Source organism: Galeopterus variegatus, unplaced genomic scaffold, assembly GCF_000696425.1.
Source record: "Galeopterus variegatus unplaced genomic scaffold, G_variegatus-3.0.2 Scaffold4008, whole genome shotgun sequence".
Classification (NCBI taxonomy): Eukaryota; Metazoa; Chordata; class Mammalia; order Dermoptera; family Cynocephalidae; genus Galeopterus; species Galeopterus variegatus.
Genome location: NW_007730119.1, coordinates 111,661 through 117,243, shown reverse-complemented (window position 1 = coordinate 117,243; position 5,583 = coordinate 111,661).

Below are 5,583 nucleotides of genomic sequence, written 5' to 3'. Positions count from 1 at the left end.
CTGAGTACATATCATGTGCAAGGCACATTTTTGGCTGCTACAGAAACAGCGTTGAATAAGACAAAGAGAGCTTCTTCACTTGTAGGATTTATATTCTCTTAGGAGCCACTGAAATAGATAATGGTAAACAAGCATTCAGCAATATTAATAAGCACCATATAAAAGGTAATATATGAGGATACTTCAAAAAGTTTGTGGAAAAAATAAAATTTAAAGGTAATACAATAGCCAAGGTGTGGAATCAACATAAATGTCTATCTACAGAAGACTGTATAAGGAAAATGTGGTATGTCTACACAATGGACCACTACTCAGCCATAAAAAAAAATAAAATAAAATAAAAAATTAAATTTTGTCATTTGCAGCAACATGGATGAACTTGGAGAAAATTATCTTAAGTGAAATAAGCCAGGCCCAGAAAGAGGATATATATCATAAATGGGAGCTAAGAAAGAAAAAAGAAAAAGAAAGATCACAATAAAATATAGAATTTTCAGAAGAAGACAACAGACCTATAGTTACTAGAAGTGAGAAAGGGGATGGGGGAGGAGAGTTTGGGAGTAACTGGATAAGGGACACAAGGAGTCATTATGATTTGTAATGATGAATATGCTAATAATATTGATTTGATCATCACTTGCTATGCAAAAATACTGATAGTCAACTCTGTACCCCGTAAATACGTATAATCAAAAATAGATAAATAAAAATATTTTTAAATAAATAAATACATAAATAAAGGTAATATAAATCTTCATGAACTTTTGGAAGCACCCTTGTAAATGACATGCTTGAGAGTGACTGAGAAGATGTATGGAGGAAGACTTGCTTACATAGTACTGTCACTATATTTTTCAGGGAAGTTCCTCTGAGGACAACTGTGCCCAGATCTGGACTGTGAGAAGAAAAGAGCCCAGTGAAAATCTGGAGCAAGCATGGCTTCTCACTGTACCTTTTGGTTTTATAAGATAACCTAGCATCCTTTACATAAATGTCACTATTTAACCTGATTGATTTTATGGCTTGAAAACAGGAATCTTAACCAGATTATAGCTCTTATTGTGATAAATAAACTAGCAACATCATAAGAGAAGGTTAGGAGTACCCTGTTCTTACAATTAGCTAAAAGTTTCCTTTTCCTAATAAACTATAAAATAATGGTGCTTTCTATGAATTGAAATTCCTGCTTCTAGTGTTTATTAGCTTTTAATTTAAAACTGCTCTTGTAGATTAAAAATGCCACCAATAAAAGGGCATGACCTAAGTTGAATCCCAAGTTTACATGAACCATTCATCAGTAAAAGAGACTAAACATGAACACTGCCCAGAATACATTACCTTCAACAATTCCTGTTTATCTCCAGGCCTCCAAAGCAAAGGGTTACATAAACTGGCCCTGGGCCTAAAATTTTTCTATCTGCTAATGGCCAGAAAGAGAGATGATCAGGAAGCAGATGGTAATACGGTCTCTGGAAGTAAAGGAACCTCTTAATCCATTGATAAGTATTAGGAAAACTTCTGCTTTCTTGTTTGTTTGTTTTTTTAATTGTAACATAGTTGATTGATCATTTCTGTGGGGTACTGAATTGAATATCATTACCTGTGTGCAATATGTGATGCTCAAATCAGGATAATTAGTATATTTAACATTGTATAATGTAACCACTTTTTTGTGGCCTTTTACCGAGTCCTCCCTTACCACCCTCCACATCCCCTTTTCCCACCTCTGGTAAACTCCTTTTGAAAATTGAGCTTATTATTATGATTGCTGTATCTTTCTTTTTATTTTATTTTATTTTATTTATTTGTTTATTTTTTAGATCTCACGAGTGTGAACATGTGGTATTTCTCTTTCTGTTCCTGGCTTATTTCACTTAACATGATTTTCTCTAAGTTCATGCATGTTGCTATAAATGGCAGGATTTCTTTTGTTTGTTTGTTTGTTTGTTTTTAATGGCAGAGTAAAATACCATTGTGTAGACATAACACATTTTCCTTATCAGTAATCTGACTCTGGATGTTTAGGTTGGTTCCAACACTTGGCTATTGTAAATATGGCTGTGATAACCACAGGGGTGCAGGTATCCATTCAACATGTTGATTTCCATTCCTTTGGATACATACCCAGCAGGATCATAGGGCAGTTCTATCAGTAGTTGTTTAAGCAAACTCTATACCATTTCCATAATAGCTGCACTGGTTTACAGTCCCACAAACAGTGTGAGAGGGCTCCCCTTTCTCTGCATCTTTATCAGCATTTGTTGTTCTGTCTTTTTGATAACAGCCATTGTAACTGGGGTGAGATGATATCTCAATGTGATTTTGATCTGCATTTCCCTGATGCTGAGTGATGTCGAGCATTTTTTTTCATGTGTCTGCGGCCATTGTATATCTTCCTTTGAGAAATGGCTATTTAGCTCTTTTGCCCATTTTTTAATTGAATTATTTTTGGTTTTTTTACTGTTAAGTTGTTTGAGCTCTTTGTATATTCTGAACATTAATCCTTTGTCAGATACATAGTTTGCAAATATTTTCTCTCACTCTAGAGATTGTCCTTTCACTCTGTTAATTGTTTATTTTGTTGTTCAGAAGCTTTTTAGTTTGATATAATCCCATTTGTTTATTTTTCCTTTTGTTGCCTATGCTTTGAGGGTCATTTTCATAAAGGTTTTTCCCAGTCCTACTTCCTGAAGTGTTTCTCCTGTGTTTTCTTTTAATAATTTTATAGTTTCAGGTCTTATATTTAAGTCTTTAATCTATTTTGAGTTTATTTTGGTATGTTGCAAGAGGTATGTGTCTAGTTTCATTTTTCTGCATATGGATGTTCAATTTTCCCACTACCATTTATTGGAAGGGCACTCTTTCCCCCAATGTATATTTTTGGTGCGTTTGTTGAACATCATTTTGCTATAAGTTTATGGGTTGATTTCTGGTTCTCTATTCTTTTCAATTGGCCTGAGCATCTGTTTTTATGCCTATACTATGCTCTTTTGGTTACCATAGCTTTGAAGTATAGTAGTATAATTTGAAGTCAGGTAGTATTATGCCTCCAGCTCCCCCCCCACCCCCAGGATTGCTTTGGCTAATCCAGGTCTTTTGTTGTTCCATGTGATGTTAGGATTGTTTTTCTATTTCTGTGAAGAATTTCATTGGTATTTTGGCAGGGATTGCATTGAATGTACAGATTACTTTGATAGTATGCACATTTTCACAATCTTAATTCTTCTAATCCAACACCATGGAATGTCTTTCATCTTTTTGTGTCCTCTTGAATTTCTTTCAACTATGATTTGTAGTTCTCATTGTAGAGATCTTTCTCCTGCTTGGTTAAATTAATTCCTAGGTATTTGTGTGTGTGTGTGTGTGTGTGTGTGTGTGTGACTATTCTAAATAGACTAGCTTTGTTGATTTCTTTCTTTGCTAGTTCATTGTTGGAGTCTAAAAATGCTACCAATTTTTGCATGTTAATTTTATATCCTACAACTTTACTGAAATAGTTTCTCAACTCTCAGTGGTTTATGTTTTGTTTTGTTTTTTAATTTGTTTTTGCTTGTGGATTTTTTTTTTTTGTAGACTGTTTAGGTTTTTGTATATATAGGATAATGTCATCTTCAAACAGGTACAATTAGCTATTCTTATATCAGATAAAATAGACTTTAAACCAAAAACTATTAAAAAAAAGACAAGGAAGGCTGCTACATAATGATAAAGGGATCTATCCATAAAGAAGACATAACAATTGTAAATATATATGCACCCAATATTGGATAACCCAGATATATAAAGCAAAGACTATTAAACCTAAGGAAAGAGATAGACCCAAATACAATAATAGTTGGGGACCTGAACACCCCTCTCTCAAGATTGGACAGACCATCTGGGTAACAAATCAACAGATAAATTCAGGATTTATACTACATTTTAGACCAATGGGACTTGGCAGATATCTACAGAACATTTTATCCAATAACCACAGAATTTTCATTCTTCGCATCAGTGTATGGAACATTTTCCACGTGTTAAGTAGATCACACATCAAGCCTCAACAAATTTTGAAAAATTGAAATTATTTCAAGTATCTTCTGAGACCAAAATGGGTTAAAACTAGAAATCAATAAGAAGCAAAACTCTTTAAACAATAAAAATACATGGAAATTAAACAACATGCTCCTGAACAACACATGGGTCCAAGAATAAATTAAATAGGAAACCAAAAAATTTCTCAAAACTAATGAAAATAAAGACACATCATACCAAAACCTGTAGGACACTGCAAAATCAGTACCAAGAGGAAAGTTTAATGCAAGAAAAACTTACATCAAAAAATTAGAAATATTTCAAAAAAACCACCTAATGCTACACCTCAAAGAACTAAAAACCAAGAAAAATTCAATTCCAAAACTAGTAGACAGAAAGAAAGAATTAAGATCAGAGCAGACTTAAATGAAATAGATACCCCCAAAATGATACAAAAGATCAATGAAACAAATAGTTGGTTTTTTGAGAAGGTAAACAAAATAAACAAACCATTAGCTAGGCTAACTAAAAGAAGAAGAGAGAAGACACAAATAATACAAATTCGAAATGAAAAAGGAGACATTACCAACTTTTGCTTTTTGTGTAGCCTCACTCTTGATGCCTGTGGTTAGAAATGTTCCTTTGGAAACAGCAGACATAGGAAGATATTACATGTTCAGAGATTTTCCTTTTTAGCAATTTCATTTGTTTGCCTGCCACACCCTATAATTGATATAAGTAAAATTAACCAATTCAAACTGAATATGCCGAGTTGCTTGTCTTCCATCTCAGGTAAGAAACCACATGGTCAATGCTGCAACATTCCTCACTTCTTGTGGGGCTCTAAGATCTGGGATGGTGCTTGGCACTTATAAACACTCAAAAAAATAGTCGTTGTTGTTGTTTTTAATACAGCTCAGAGCTGATTCTGTGCACAGGAGAGGAAATACGTATTGTTTAATTGACTAGTGATAGAAATAATTGGAGAGAGTGATACAGAAAAGGCAAACACTACCCATCCCAATGTATTTTCAACATAATAACAAAAAGCCTTTCAATTTTATACTCTTATGATTGGTGAAGGAAGAATAAAGCCTTGTCTTATCTGTCTTTTCATCAACAGCTGTTTTGAGAAATATTTAAAAATCTAAGCCACTTATGGCAAACAAACACATAGCATTTATAATAAAACATATTCAGGTAATTTATTGAGTGGAAAAACCCGCATGGAATTAGTTCAATAATTATAATGGAATCTATTATCATTATAAAACAAATTTCATGATAACTTTGAAGACTTATAAAACATGATCTAGGGGAGAAGGAGAAATGATCACAATCTTTCAATAATTACTACTCAGAAAAATATATTTAATTAATGTAAACACAGAATGGCATCTTGTTTTACAAATAATGTACAAACTAATACACTTTTCTAGTTATATTGATTCTAAATATATATCCTTTGCATTTTAATTTCAAAATAAATGCTCATTTAAAAAAACTAAAAAAAAAAAAAAATCTAAGCCCAAAATAGGAACCAGAAACTATATATTTCTTGCTATT